Source organism: Eulemur rufifrons, chromosome 8 (assembly GCF_041146395.1).
Source record: "Eulemur rufifrons isolate Redbay chromosome 8, OSU_ERuf_1, whole genome shotgun sequence".
In the NCBI taxonomy this organism is placed as follows: domain Eukaryota; kingdom Metazoa; phylum Chordata; class Mammalia; order Primates; family Lemuridae; genus Eulemur; species Eulemur rufifrons.
In genome coordinates, this window is record NC_090990.1 from 28,888,249 (window position 1) to 28,903,906 (window position 15,658).

The 15,658-nt window shown below is 39.1% G+C and overlaps 1 protein-coding gene across 6 annotated transcripts in view; it reads left to right on the forward strand.

Moving 5' to 3' along the window:
• NFYC (nuclear transcription factor Y subunit gamma) overlaps positions 1-15,658 on the forward strand; it is a 73,249-nt gene that overhangs the window by 19,628 nt on the left and 37,963 nt on the right. The window lies entirely within an intron of this gene.

Here is a 15,658-nt window from a genome sequence, read left to right on the forward strand (position 1 = left end):
TTTAGGGATCTAGTCTAGTTACCTTCTTGTAAAGTGGGGGAAATGGAGGCCCAATGAGGTTAGGTGTTCTAATCCAAGTCTTACAGCTTTTTAGTGACTGGCCAGTACAAGTTCAGAGATACGACTCCCACTCAATTTGTTACATATTTCTTTTATTCCTCTAGGTTGTTTTTTCTTTTTCTTTTTCATATTTCTCTTCCTTTTGGTGCATCTGTATAGGTTGCAATTTGAACACAGAAGGAACAGAGAGAAAATGGGTCATGGAAGAGGTTCAGAAGTCTTTATATGGAGTCTGTTGGTTTGAAAGTCTGCTGTGGCAGCAGACTTAGTGTCCCCTTTGGGATCTGAGATCTCTTGCCTCAGCCATTTGCTTATTCAGAAAGCTGAGAATCAGCTAGGAAGCTAATGGTGCCCACCTGTCTGTGGTGTCCCAGAGAGCTGGGTTACTTTTATGCATTATAAGGAAGTAAACTAATATATAAACACAACATCTGTATGCCGGTTAGTGGTTTTGTTTTTTGTTCATACATTCAAGAACAAGAACAAGTTTGGGCTTCGTTCTTCAAGTGAGTCCTTAAGGCAACCTGCATTTAATAAAGACTCCAGGGTCATTTTAAGCATTTGACAAGACTAAAATAGGAATCATTTTCTATATATGCCCCAAATAATATCTTAACTATATCAACTTTACTCTTTCCCACCAGCGAAGTGGCATTTCTATATGTGCTTGTGTGTGTTTTGGTGGTTTTGTTATTTTGTGTATTCTTTGATAAACCTTGATATACTGGAAAATTTTAATTTTTCTCACCACCTTCATATATTTAACAAAAGTTAGTTTATTGAAAGAATGAGGGCCTGAATATGTAAGCTATATAATATTTAAGTCCTGAAATGTACTGTAACTGATAATTATAACAGACACGGCTGGATAGTATATATCTCATATCTGCATTTCCCAAAAGTTTAATTTTCTTTTTAATCTTTTATTTTTGCTACCTCAGTATTGTGCCTAGCTCTTTAGAACTTTGTCAGATTCTATTTGCGTTATCACCCTTATCTTCCTGCCTCTCCTTTCAGGATCCCAAAGCCAGGCCCCATTGTTTGATAATTGACCAAAAGTTTTTCTCTACTGAGAGGATTTATTATAAATTAAATTACAGTCCAGCACCTGCAGTGGAAAAGGGCAGTTGAAGGATAAGAAATGAAAGTAAATTCCAGTATAAAGGAAGAACTGAAGAAAAAAACACCTAGTAAATGTTTAACTTTGAAGTGGCATAACATAGTTTGTGACCTTGTGTTCCTTGGTTCAAAGGAAGAAAGACTAAAATAACCACAGCAAACAGCAGTGCTAATTCAGTTGTCCTTTTTTCTTGGAAGTTCTATCATTTTGTTCTGTTTACATAGTTTCAAATTACATAGAAAACTAAAGGGAAGACCTGCTTGATTGGAAATATCCAGACAGAATGAATTTTTCCTTTATCTGCCTAAGCTGTGTAGTTCTTATCTTCAAGGAAATCCTACAGTTGGATGCTTTTCAGTAGTTCACTATGCATCCATCCATGTCTTTTATGTAGAGACTTAAAAAATGTACACAAATAAAATTTTACTCCAGGATCTAACAATCTGGTAGGGGAGACTGATAATGTATATCAATTATTGGAAACTGATATGGAAAGTACATGCAAAATGCACACAATTCAGAGGAGGAGAGACCTTGGCTTACGATTGAAAGGAGGCAGTTTAACAGGGTGTTGGATTCAGGTTAGGGACAAGGGCATTTCAGGCATGGCAAGCAGCAGGAGCAAGGTCATGATTCAAAAAGTACAGCTTGGGCTGAAGAGAGCAGTAAACGGTCTGCTCTGCTTAGAGCATAAGGAGATGAGTTAAGGACAGGAAGGACTGGTAAAGAAGTATGGACAAGTAAATTGGGTCAGATGTTAGAAGTCCTTCATTGCCAGGCTAAGAAATTTGAGCAGTCTCTGCTTGACATTGGTGACCATTGGAGATTTGGGGTAGTAGAGTGGCATTATCAGAGCTAGGCTTTTATAAGATTTATTATGCATCCTTTTGTAGAATAAATTTGAGACACTAGAAACTGTAAACAATGCAGTCAGTTCACATACTAGGTTCACAACCCTTACGGGATTGTTAAGAGGGTTAAAATAGGTAGTAATATAAAGGTCTTAGAACTGCGCCTGGCACACAGTAATCACTAATGAGTATTAGCTGTTATCAATATCATCATCATTTTTATTATTACATGGAGGTGATGAGGGCCTGAACAGAGATAGTAGCAGTGTGAAGAAAAGTCAGAAGATGGATAATATCGGACACTTATTACAGAATTTAGCAGTTGATTAGAGTTGAGGAGCAGAGGAGAAAGAGACTCTGAGATTTCAAGCCTGGGTTGACTGGAGGGTAGAAACAGAAAGTTAGGAGGAGCAGGTTTGGGGAAAGAAGATAAATTTGATTTGGGGCTTGTGGAATTTCAGTTCCAGGTAGCTTTCCAGTTGGAGATGTCCAGTGGGCAGCTTGTACATGCAGAATTGGAGCTTTGGAGAAATATCAAAATTGGTAATGTATATTTGGAATTTAAGCTCCTGGAGATTATAGCTGAACTGGGGGGATGAATGGAAGAGAATCAAGGGAGAGAATGGATACAAGAATAAAGCGACATGTCAAAGATGGAAACACAAAAAGGCCTGAATCTAAAGTTGAGAAATTCAGGAATAAGCATGGTGGTGTCCTCTAGATCAGTGTTCTCTAAGCTTTTTTGATTGCATACTCTTATTTGAGTGTGCAGCTCACATGTATGAATTAGTATTCTTTATAAAGTTACTTGTTCAATTTTTGAGTGTTAGTTTAGTTAAGCTAGAGAATATCTGTAACTACCTTTAACCAGGCATACATAACAGGGTAAAGGTGTCATTATTAGCCTACGTCTTCCTCAGAATACTTTAAGTACCATGCGTGATACATGATCTTGTGACAAGTTAAACTAAGTGAAGGCATCAGTATCAGATCATAGGTTAAATATTCAGAAAGCTAATACTAACATTTTCTTTGTGTGCCTTGATATGTAAAAGATTAGAAATACTGCCCTAGAATCTAGTAGCCTTTACTTGCTGTGAAAATACACAGGTATTTCCTTGAGATTAATTCGTATGTACACACACAAACACACACACATACACACACACAAAACATTTCCATTTGGTACAAAGACTAGATTTTGTTTTTTGAGTTTCACTGGACTTAGTCTTACTCGTGTTAGCTTTGTAAAGTCTCAAATGGCAGCACCCTGCACAAAGCCAACCAAAGATACATATGTGGGAATTTGGCAGCATTTGCTTAGCAAGTAATTTATAGTCTCATGATCATGATAGCACCAATGAGCAGCACATACAATTAACTACCAGGAATGGTACCAGCCTCATCTGTAGGATTTAACAGAGTTTTTAATATAAGGCACCTATATTTAGTTTCTAGGCTAAGTATGCTGTAATTATCTTCACTCTAAAATAAAGGCAATAGGAAACTTTTCACTAGAGAAATAGTGGTAAATTTCCAGCCATCTTACCTGTTTATTTGTATCCTGAATGCCATGATTATTTTTCTCCTGGTAATTAACTGGCCAAATGCCCATGGAGCTACCCTTGAAGGTGGTTAAGCAGTGTAATAGTATGCAATGTTTATGTGAAGCATAGTACTTTACAGTTAATGCAGTGATTTCATGCTCATTCTCTTATCTGGTATTTACCTAATGTAGGTAGGACAGAAGATTATTATCCCCATTTTGAGGATGAGAAAACAGGAGGCAGAGCCTAGTGACACAAGCCATTTGATCCTTGTACTGCACCTTGTTAATGTGTATGAAAAACAATCCATAGCTCTGTCCATCTTACTGGATTAATTCCTCCTCCCATTTTCCTTTTTCCTGTAGTTGCTCCTCCCCTAAAAGGCACACATCTTTTAAAAAATAGGACTTTCGGCCGGGCGCGGTGGCTCACGCCTGTAATCCTAGCACTCTGGGAGGCCGAGGTGGGCGGATCGTTTGAGCTCAGGAGTTCGAGACCAGCCTGAGCAAGAGCGAGACCCCACCTCTACTAAAAATAGAAAGAAATTATATGGACAGCTAAAAATATATATAGAAAAAATTAGCCGGGCATGGTAGCGCATGCCTGTAGTCCCAGCTACTCGGGAGGCTGAGGCAGGAGGATCGCTTGAGCTCAGGAGTTTGAGGTTGCTGTGAGCTAGGCTGACGCCACGGCACTCACTCTAGCCTGGGCAACAGAGTGAGACTCTGTCTCAAAAAAAAAAAAAGAAAAAAAAATAGGACTTTCCCAGAGTTCTCATAGACTCTTACATTGTATGACTAATTAAGAAGCTGATTATGAAAGGAGCAAATTGAATTACCTTTAAATTTTTGTCAAAAAAGGTGATCACAGCCACTTTTCTTTTGAGAACAAAGCTTAGTGCAAATAGATAGGTCCTGTTTAACACTACCAGTGTTTTGGGAAATTGTCTTTTGTGAATCCTAAATTCACTAAGGTCAGATTAGTAATTGAAGGACTTTTTCCAAATACAGACTTTTAGTAGGTATTCTGTGGTGTTCCTTAGCTATGCAAATGCACACTCTGGTAGTATGTATTGGGCAGCTCCCAAATTTGGATTCTTGTCTTGAACCACAGAGATTGGTGTTTTTAGATGAGTCACGGTATTCTTAAATAATCAGTTGCTTTAGATTTTCTAGCTGTGATTTATATAATAATCCTTGCTTTATCCCTAGTGAGATAGAACAAAAGAATTCTGATTTCTTGGAATGATGGCTTGATAGTTAAAATAACATCATCACCATGTTCTCAATGTAGCAATGGCTACAATTTTGAAGCACTCTGTAGAATTTAACCACATGATTCCTCCTGTACAGCTGTGGAAACATCTCCAACAAGGGGCTGAGCTAAGGCTGTTCTTCTGAACTATAGTGAAAAGATCGAGTGACTTCCCATCACCAGGCCCCCAGAGAATGAACTTGATCTACCAGACCTTTCTGTCTCCACTGTTGGTTGGTGACCAGATGGTCAATTCTCATTCCTTGGAGGCAACTGCAATTTAACACGCTTGAAACCTTGAGCTTTCCACTTTGAAATGTGTTAAGAATCTGGCATCTTGGCATTTTAGAGTTCTTTTTCCAGGAGAATGACCAGGAAAACTAAAGGTATTAATTAATAAAAAGGCTTTGTGGATTTATGTTCCAGCCTGAGAAAAGCTATAGATAGGTTCTTAAGGTTTTGGTCCTCTGTTGAGTTATCAATTCTCAAGTAGGAGAAGAACGTTTGGTCAAAGAGCACAGAACTGAGAATTGGGGGACATGGGTTTTAATTCAAGCTCTGGCATATACTTGCGCTGTGACCTTGGCCAAGTTCCTCAATCTACCTGGATAAAGTTTCTATATCTGTCAGATGGGAATATTAAACAAATGAGATAATTTGAAGCTACTTTAAAAAGTATGAAGTATGTAGAAATGTGTGGGATTAGCATAACCATCTAAGTTGCTTTGCACTCTTTGAAATGGTCTTTACATTCTCAGTTCCTGACAGCTGTATATATGGAGATAGAAGATTTACGGTTTGGTTGCCTTGGAGGATTTGTTTCTTTTTCATGCTTGCTTCTTTCTCTCTTTCTTTCCTTTCCTTTCCTCTTTCCTTTCCTCTTTCCTTTTCTCTTCCCTTTCTCCTCTCTCCCTCCTTCCTTTCTTTCCTTCCTTCCTTTCTTCCTTCTCTTTAAACATTTAAATCAATGCTAAAAGACACTAAGCAGAGGGCAGAGTTCATGGTATATCTGTGAGTGAGCAAAATCAATACAGCCAAGCTCATATTGACATTCTTATAATGTCCTCTAGGTTTTTAATTGAAAATTCTCTCCCCCGCCCCAGTTTTTAAACACATTAACTCACCAGCACAATCTTCCATTTTTCAGTGGCACCTATGATTAGATAATTGTCTCTGTGCTACATCTTCTAAAGTAGAACAGGTTTCTCTCCATCCCCACTCTTTTGACTTTTCATTGAATTACTGCACAAAGATTATTGCACTACTGAGCACAGATACTTAAGAAGGAATTTCCCCATTTGCCAGTTTCAAAGAAAAGAACCCAGAGGGAGGCCTAGGATACTTGGGGTCTTAAAATAGTTCTTGAGACGCTTGTGTTTGTTCATTCAGTAGATGTGTATTGAATCCCCACTATATATAAGTAATGTTTGCGTTGAGGATGTACCAGAAACAAAGACAGTTACATAAGAACTGGGGATAAGATAGGAGCATGAAAATTTTAGGCTTAAAAAGTAATATGGCACACAAACAAGTCTAAAGTAAGTGAATAAATACACTAATTGTGGAAATAGATTTGATTGTGTGCCAGGAGTGGTTTCTTTGGGAGAAAAAAAATTTAGTCTTCACTGATTAGTGAATATGTATACAGTATTTAGTTTAATTTCTTTATACTTGTACTGTAAAGCAGCAGTCCCCAACCTTTTTGGCACCAGGAACCGGTTTCATGGAAGACAATTTTTCCACGGACTGGGGTAGGGTGTCGTGGGTGGGGGGAGGGTGGTGCGAAGCTCAGGCCATGATGGGTGGCCCATTTCCTAACAGGCCACTACTGGTACCCAGCCTCGGCCTGGAGGGTTGGGGACTGCAGCTGTAAAGGCAAGCTTTTTACCAATACTATTCCAAAAAAACCTTAAACATTGGTCTCAGTCTATGAGACAGTCTCAAAATTCCTGCTTTCCAGAACATGTTCCCTTCACTCCAGCATCTTGGATAGAGATGGAAACAGGCAGAAATCTCTTCGGAGCTCAAAACAGAAACTTTTGCTTAGCCAGTGGGGCCGGGTTGGGTGGGGAGCTGCCTAGACTCCAGGTTTCCTCTGCCCTGTAATAAATTATAAATAAGATTCCTTCCACAAGACAAAACAGCCACGTAGTCCTCACTTATAGAAGTCTGAGGTGTCCACAGAGACATGGTCTAAGAATTTAAATGTTTTTGGATGAATCTGCAGGGAAAATTTGCATAGCTGTTGATCACTTACATTGTCAGGGATTTGAATTTGGAGCATTCCTAGTCATTTCCAGTTTGAGTTCTTTGCTTATTTAGAACTAGTACATTCGTTCTAAATTTAATATTAATAGTTTAAAGAGCTTTAAAAATTATCAATATTTCATGTTTCTAAAAGAGATAAGAGATCTTTCTCTAATATGTATTTCTATGCATCTAAAACTGGGCTTTTAAAGGAAACGTGTTAAAGACAAAGTAGTCTAAATTATAGAGTGAAAGAAGCTGTTTGGGTCACTTACTATGATACATAAAGGGGATTGGTCTAGGCTTGATACTGCATCTGGGCCTACCCAGGCCAGTAGTAGGTGTCTTGTCCAGCTCCAAACAGTAATGATGATATGATGCCATCTGGCATTTGTATGAAGCTTGGTATTTTTTGAGGCCTTTTAACATGTATTTTCCCACTTTTGTGTTGGGACTGTCTTGCAGGGTGCTGCTATCTGTGAACAGAGAAGTTCCTAAGAAATTTAAGGGATTTGCCCAAGATCATGGACATATGGCAAATTAATTTGCCAGGGAGCAAGAAACCCCAGGTCCAATACATTTTCTTAATGTATTTACCCTTGTACTTTACCGCCCCCCACTGTTCTCAGCTGAGTAGTCATAGGTACTGCTGACCCGCCTACAGACTTAGTAAAGGGGAAGGATAAAATAGAAAAGAGTGATAGCACTAAAAGAGAGACAACAGAGAAATAAAAGAAAGATGCATATATGATCGGGCTAAGGATTTGAGCCCGTGATCAAGCTGAGACTGTTCATCTCCTGAACAGTTTGAATATACATACACCTTAAAACAGTGCAAAAAGTGGGAATGAATACGTTGTAATAAATCAAGAACAGAATTTTAGATCCTTTGCATTTCTGACCCCCCCATTTCTTATATTGTGATCTTGAGCAAGTGACTTAAGATACCCATCCTCAGCGTTTTCTGTAGAATTGTAATAATACTGATCAATTTATCACTGAGCTAAATGAAGATCAATTGAGGATAATGTGTGCGGTATGTAGTTTGTTAACTCTACAGCTCAAAGTTGGCATCTTTGAAACATTCTTCACAATCACACTTCTCACCTCTCCTGGACACACAAACACAGAACACTGGCAGATACCAGGGAGGAGGTTATTTGTGAATCTCCAAAGGGACCCAGTAAGCAAAATGGCTCTTTGTTTTAGGATACAACTTAGGCTACAGCTACTCTTTCTATCTCTAGCTCATGCTAGATTCCCTTTCAGATGTAGGGCTTGAAAAACCAGTTACTCACCATTCTTCCTGCAAGAATTTATTTACTCTCATTACGCTGGAGGGTCAAAGAGATTAACAGATATTTTTGTGGGGCAGAGGGGACTGGCCTAGTTTACTTCTAGTGGAGGCTAAACAGGTGAGGGAGGCAGGGGAGCCACACAACAGCTGTGTGATCTAGGGCAAGCTTTTCAACCTCTGGTGCTCAGTTTCCCCATCAGTAAATAAGGGATAAATAAAATACCTAACAATGCTTTACAACAAGGCCTAAATATTATCTGACCATTTTTCTTTTAAAGACAAAGTCTCACTCTATTGCCCAGGCTGGAGTGTAGTGGCTCACTGTTAACTCAAACTTCTGGGCTTAAACGATCCTCCTGCCTCTGCCTCCCACCATACCTGGCTAATTTTTTATATTTTTTGTAGAGAAAGGGTCTTGCTGTGTTGCCCAGACTGGTCTTGAACTGCTGGCCTCAATTGGTCTTCCCACCTCAGCCTCCCAAAGTGCTGGGATTACAGGTGTGAGCCACCATGCTGGGCTTTTGACGCTTTCTCTTTAAAGGGCCAGGTAATAATTTAGGCTATATAAGTTCTAGGGTTTCTGTTAACTCTACTGTTGTAGCATGAAAGCAGCCATAGACAGCATAAACTAATGAGGTTTGCTGTCTTCCAGTGAAACTTTGTTTGCAGAAACAGGCTGTGGCACAGATTTGGCCTGTGAGCTATAGTTTTCAGACCCTTTCTATAGACAGTATTTTACTATTTTGGTTCTTTTTCTCCATCATGCAAAAGTACTGATAGTATTTTATTGCTGTCATATATGCAGGGATGGTTTAAGTTTGAGCATTAATGGAAGAATGAGAAAGAAAGTGTGTGAAGATGTTGCATACCATTTTTTGTTCCATAGAAAGTAGTTTTAGAGAATGTTCTTTTCATGCCTTTTCATCACTGTCATTATTTATACTAGTTGCTGTGCCTTCATTTTTTCTAGTTATACTACAACTTTATTATGATCTGGCCCGTTTCAAAGATTGTATTATAGTAGATAGCAAACAGAAACATGTTTTTGCTTTTGAAGAAAAAATGGCTCTCCTGTGAGTTTGAAAATGTGTCCTTTTGAGCAGATCTTTAAGGAGAGCAGTGTGCAGCCAATTCCAAGCCTTAGTCTTTTGGGAAGCATGGTTTTCTAGTAGGTGCTTTGAAAAGCAGCTTTGTACTTAGCCTCTTAGAACTAAAAACACACACAACCTCAGACCTTGAACTTGTCATTAATCAGAGTTGGGGAAACTAAGGCTACGCTATTCATTCTTGTACTGTAATAGTGGGGACTATGTAATAGCCTACCAGTAAGTGTGACCATCTGGTACCCAGCTATGTAAAGGTTTAGAACTTAAGTAATAAGGTTTCTGGAGCTAAACTCAGTGCTTTCTTGCTTAAGTAGGAACGTTAAATGAGCTTAAATAAAGACTACTGAACCCTCTATTCTCTCTAGTCACCCTGCCCTCCCTTATATTCATTCGTTTATTACATCATCAAGCAGTGAAGTGTAAGACTTCCCTCCCAGGCCACTGGAGACCCCTTTGGTGTATGTGTTCGGTATACATTCCTCCTGGAGTGGCTTAGTGGACTGGCCTGAGGCCGCCCGCTAGTAGGCAGCAAGCAGGCAGCAAGCAGGCCAGGGCACAAACATAGGCCTTTTAACTTCCAGAGCAATGCTACTTTCCTCCTTCTGAAATTGTCAATTTCCCACTGGTTTTATAATGGAGAACATAACCCTACTTGAGGCTTGAAATGCTTTTTAGCCATTGTGATTGATAATGACATATATCCTAAGGTCCATCTGTATAAGCATGAGAACCAAATTGTCTGTTGGTGGAATTGTCATGTTTTGAAAGTTTCAATTCTCATTTAGTTTTTTCTTTTCTTTGTAGTTTGGGAGAATATGTAAAATAGCAGGTATAGCTTAAATCCTACCCCTTTCTTCCTCATCCGTTTATTCGTATTGATATTCTTCATTTCTCTATATCTCTCGCTCACCATTTAAAATAGAACATCCCACCAATTTTATCTCATTCAAATGAAGAAAACTAGAACTAACTTCAGTAAATACCTGAGCAGTGTTGGAACATAAAATGCTTGTGATGGTGCTGCCCATAGGGCAAAATACAGGCATACATCAGGCTATTGACAGTTTGGTTCCAGACTACCACAATAAAGCAAATATCTCAATAAAGTGAGTCACACAATTTTTTTGGTTTTCCAGTACATATAAAAGTTACATTTACACTATAGTGTAGTCTATTAAGTGTGCAATAACATTATGTCTAAAAGGACAATGTATATACCTTAATTTTAAAATGCTTTATTGCTAAAAATTATTAACGATCATCTGAGCCTTCAGTAAGTCATAATTTTTTTGCTGATGGAGGATGATGGTTGCTGACTGATCAGGGTGGTCATTGCTGAACGTTATAGGTTGGCTCTGGCAATTTTTTTTTTGAGATGGAGTCTCACTCTGTTGGCAGGCTAGGCTAGGGCCTTGGGTGTAGTGGTGTGATCATAGCTGACTGGACCCTCAAACTCCTAGACTTAAGGAATGCTCCTGCGTTAGCCTCCTGAGTAGCTGGGACTACAGGTTCTTGCCACCACACATAGGTAATTTAAAAAAATTTTTTTTGTTGAGGTGGGGTCTTACTACATTGCCAAGGCTGGTCTCAAACCCTTGGCCTCAAGCAGTCCTCCTGCTTTTGCTTCCCAAAGCCCTGGGATTATAGGCACGAGCCACTGCATCCACCCAGCCGTGGCAATTTTTAAAAATAATGCAGTTTGCTGCATTGATTGATGGTTCCTTTCATGAAAGATTTCTCTTCAGTAGCTTGCTTTGCTGTTGTATGGTGTTTTACCTATAGGAGAACTTCTTTCAGAATTGGATTTGATCCTCTCAAACCCTGCTACTGCCTTATCAACAAAGTTTACATAATATTCTAAATGTTTTCTTGTCATTTCAACAATGGTCACAACATCTTCACCAGGAGTAGATTCCATCTCAGGAAACCACTTTCTTTGCTCATCCATAAGAAGGAACTTCTCTTCCAGTAAAGTTTCATTATGAGATTGCAGGCTCCACTTCTAATTCCAGTTCTCTTGCTGTTTCCACCATCTGCAGTTACTTCTTCCACTGAAGTCTTGAACCCCTCAAAGGCATCCATAAGGGTTGCAGTCAACTTCTTCAACACTCCGGTTAATGTTATCATTTTGACCTCCTTCCATGAATCACAGATATTCTTATTGACATCTAAAACAGTGAATCCTTTCCAGAAGCTTTTCAATTTACTTTGCCCAGATCATCAGAGGAATTACTGTCTAGCAGCTGTAGCCCTATGAAACGTATTTATTAAATAATAAGACTTGAAAGTTGAAATTAGTCTTTGATCCATAGGCTGCAGAATGGGTGTTGTATTAGTAGGCATGAAAACAACATTCATTTTCTTGTATATCTCCATTAGAGCTTTTGGGTGACTGGGTGTATTGCCAACGAGCAGTAACATTTTGAAAGGAATCTTTTTTCCTGAGCAGTAGGTCTCAGTGGTGGGCTTAAAATATTCAGTAAAGCATACTGTAAACATGCTGTCATCTAAGCTTTCTTGTCTCATTTATAGAGCACAGGCAGAGTAGGGCCTTAGGATTTTCTTAAGGGCTGTAGGATTTTCAGAATGGTAAATGAGCACCAGCTTCAATTTAAAGTCACCAACTGAGCCCCTAACAAGAGAGTCAGCCTGTCCTTTGAAGCTTTGAAGCCAAACATTGACTTCTACTCCCTAGCTATGAAAATCTTAGGTGGCCTCTTCTTCCAATAGAAGGCTGTTTCATTTACATTGAAAATCTATTGTTTAGTGTAGCCACCTTCTTCAATTATCTTAGCTAGATCTTCTGGATAATTTGCTCTAGTTTCTATTTCAGCACTTGCTGCTTCACCGTGTAGTTTTACGTTATGGAGATGACTTCTTTCCTTAAACCTTATGAACCATCCTCTGCTATCTTCAAGCTTTTCTTCTGCAGCTTCCTCACCTCTCTCAGCCGTCACAGAACTGAAGAGAATTAGGGCCTTGCTCTAGATTAAGTTTTGGCTTAAGGGAATGTTGTGGCTGGTTTGATCTTGTATCCAGACCACTAAAACTTTCTTCCTGTCAGCAATAAGGCTGTTTTGCTTTCTTATCATTTGTGTGTTTACTGGAAGAGGCCTAGCTCTCGGCCTATCGGCCTATCTCGGCTTTTGACATGCCCTCCTCAGTAAACTTAATCATTTCTAGCCTTTGATTTAAAGTGAGACAAGTGTGACTCTTCTTTCACTTGAACACTCACAGGCCGTTGTAGGGTTAATTGGCCTAATTTCAATATTGTGTCTGAGGGAATAGGGAGGGCCAAGGAGGGAGAGAAAGATGGCGAGAGAGGCAGAGAGGGAGAGAGAGAGGGAAACAGCCAGTCGTAGAGCAGTCAGAACACCCACATCATTTTTGGATTAAGTGTTCTGTCTCATATGGGTGCAGATCATGGCACCCCAGAACAATTACAGTAGTGTGTCAGAGATCACTGATCACAGGTCACCATAACAGATACAATGAAAAAGTTTGAAATACTGGGAGAATTACCAAAATGGGACACAGAGATACAAAGTGAGCACATGCTGTTGGAAAAATAGTGCCAATAGACTTGGCTTGAGTTGCCACAACCCTTCAATTTGTAAAAAGTGCAGTATCTGCGAAGTGCAATACAGTGAAATGCAATAAAACGAGGTATACGTGTAAAAAGCATGTTGCCTCATGAATAGAGGAAGACATGATCAAAATACATGTCACAAGGGGGGTGAAGAAGGTATGTGCATTGAACATAGGGAGAAACTTGTTGACATTTATTAAGTTGGAGACACACAGGATTGGTTGGGGATACTCAGCCCAAAAGACCTAAAGGCTGCAAGTTGTGTTTGGGAATGTTAAGGGAGAATGATGGTACTAACATTTAAGTGTGTTTTTCAGTCAATGCTGGGCTAAGGTATATTTGTTTACATAATACTCTCATTTGACAGTGAGAGCTTTATTTTTAGGAAAAACTTGACTGCCCAGATTGGGTCAACGCTAGCACAGCAGGTCCTCAGCTACCATCATTTCATTATAATGTTGATGAGGAAAAAAAAAAATCAATTCCTGACTGGGGCCAGGAATCTGGGTCTGTGTGAAGTTTTCCCGGTCTCCCCAAGTCTGTGTGGGTTTTCCTTGGTACTCCAGTTTTCTCCCACATCTCAAAGATGTACAGGGTCAGTTAATTGGCACGTCTGAATCATCCCGGTCTGAGAGTGTGTGGGTGTGTGTAAGTGCTCTCTGTGATGGAATGGTGTTCTGTCCAGGGAAGTTTCCCGCCTTGTACCCTGAGCTGTTGGGGTAAACTCCAGCCACCTGCGACCCTGTACTGGAATAATTGGATAAATAATTATGTTACTTGTTTTTATTAATCTTCCTTAACTGTATGTATAGCTCGCATTTGTGTCAGTGTTCAATATTAGAAGTGTTTTGGTTTTTACTTAATTTTTACTTATATCAGTTAGCCTGTGGTAAAATTGGTTTCATTATATGTTGTCTTGCTTAAGTTGCAGTTTCCAAGAACCTATTGAGGACACTAATGGAGGACTTACTGTACTTCAATGGGAAGCAGCATTAGTCAAGAATTAGGCTTCATTGTAGAGAAGCTTCCTGTGGTCTGTTTTCCTTGAACAGTTGTCGTGATGTTATATTTTTAGGTATTATCTTCCAACATCTATTTGGTTTTATTTACTTCAAAGAGCTGTATTGTTTGTTTAGGCGTATTATAAAAGACTTTAGTATAAAGAATGAAGTAACATGCCAAAGAATAGAGAACTAAAGCCTAAAGGTACAGAGTTTTAGAAACCAGGTAATAGTGCAATAAAACCTTAAATTTCTTTGTATTTATGAGGTTGGTAATTTTGATACATCCTGTTCCACACCCAGGCATATCACTAAGGGAAGATTTGGCAAGCGTGGTACCTGGTGAAGAGCAAGAGCTTGAGAGATTTCCAAGAGAATCTTAAAAGGAGGAGCACTTCGCTTTAGGGATGTTTTGAAAACTCCTGAGGTCTTTTTCTTCCTTTCTTCAAGAATAATTAAGAGTAACTGGATATTAAAGTAACAGCTAAACTAGATTCCCCACTCTTTGAGTGGTCTGATTGAATCATTTTACTTCATGATTTTCTTATCTTTTTGCTAATAGATGGCCAGAGGTATTTATCCTCCTCCTGTGTAGCTATTGTCATTAATTTTTCAAACTTTGCTAATCTGTCCTGGTCACCTTTCTGAAGAGGTTCTGACTTTCAAAAGATTTATACTTGGGAATGGTATGCACCCATGTTTCCAGCTTTCTAATCTGTCTTGCAGCTTCCAGGACCTTCTTGGATGTGTGTATGTGTCCTTTCTGTCATTCCCTTTTATCTTAAATCCACTTAGGGAAGTCAGCTTCCGGTAGATTTCTGATTGTAGTCCCTTTTGCTTTAAGTGCCCGGAGAGAGCTTTATTTATTCTGAGCTTCCTAGAATAGTTTGTATAACCATTTCCTTTGGTTGGTCAGGTAATCCCAATAAGCCCATTCCAGGGCCAAGCTTTCTAAGATGCCCCTTTTCTCAGAAAGGCCATACCCAACTACTCTCTTGCCCTCTCACTCAGGAGTAATTAGTTGTTAGACTGTACTAGGTGCTATGAGGCATCCAGGGATGAATTATATGCAGATACGACTCTCAAGGAGCTTGTACACCAGGAGGGGAAATAAGATATACACATTAATAATGATTGTACAAGGTTTGGTGAGGGCAGAAAGAGAGGTGTAGATCAAAGGCTCTTAAGGTTCACAAGAAGGAAGGACCACTTCCAGGTAGTGACATTTAGAGAAGACTTTGTAGAGAGATACCAATTGAGTTCAGCATTGTAGAAAAAATCTTTTCATGATGGACTTTGATTCTTCCCTTTCTAGCTTTGGAAAGCAGTCTTTTAAAAAAAAAAAACATGTAAGTTAATAGATACTGGAAACTGAGATTACTTCCAGCAACAACAGCTGTTCAGTACATCAACTCATCCTGAAGTCTTTATTAAACAGTTAGATAGCCTTATTCAAGTATTTATAAAGTAATTAATGAAGATGAATAATAAATCTAATATTAATAATAAATTATATTTGGGAAGTTCTATATTGCATTTCTCATAAGAGTGATCTAAGCTAACGTGGCTTGGTCTTAAGACAGTTT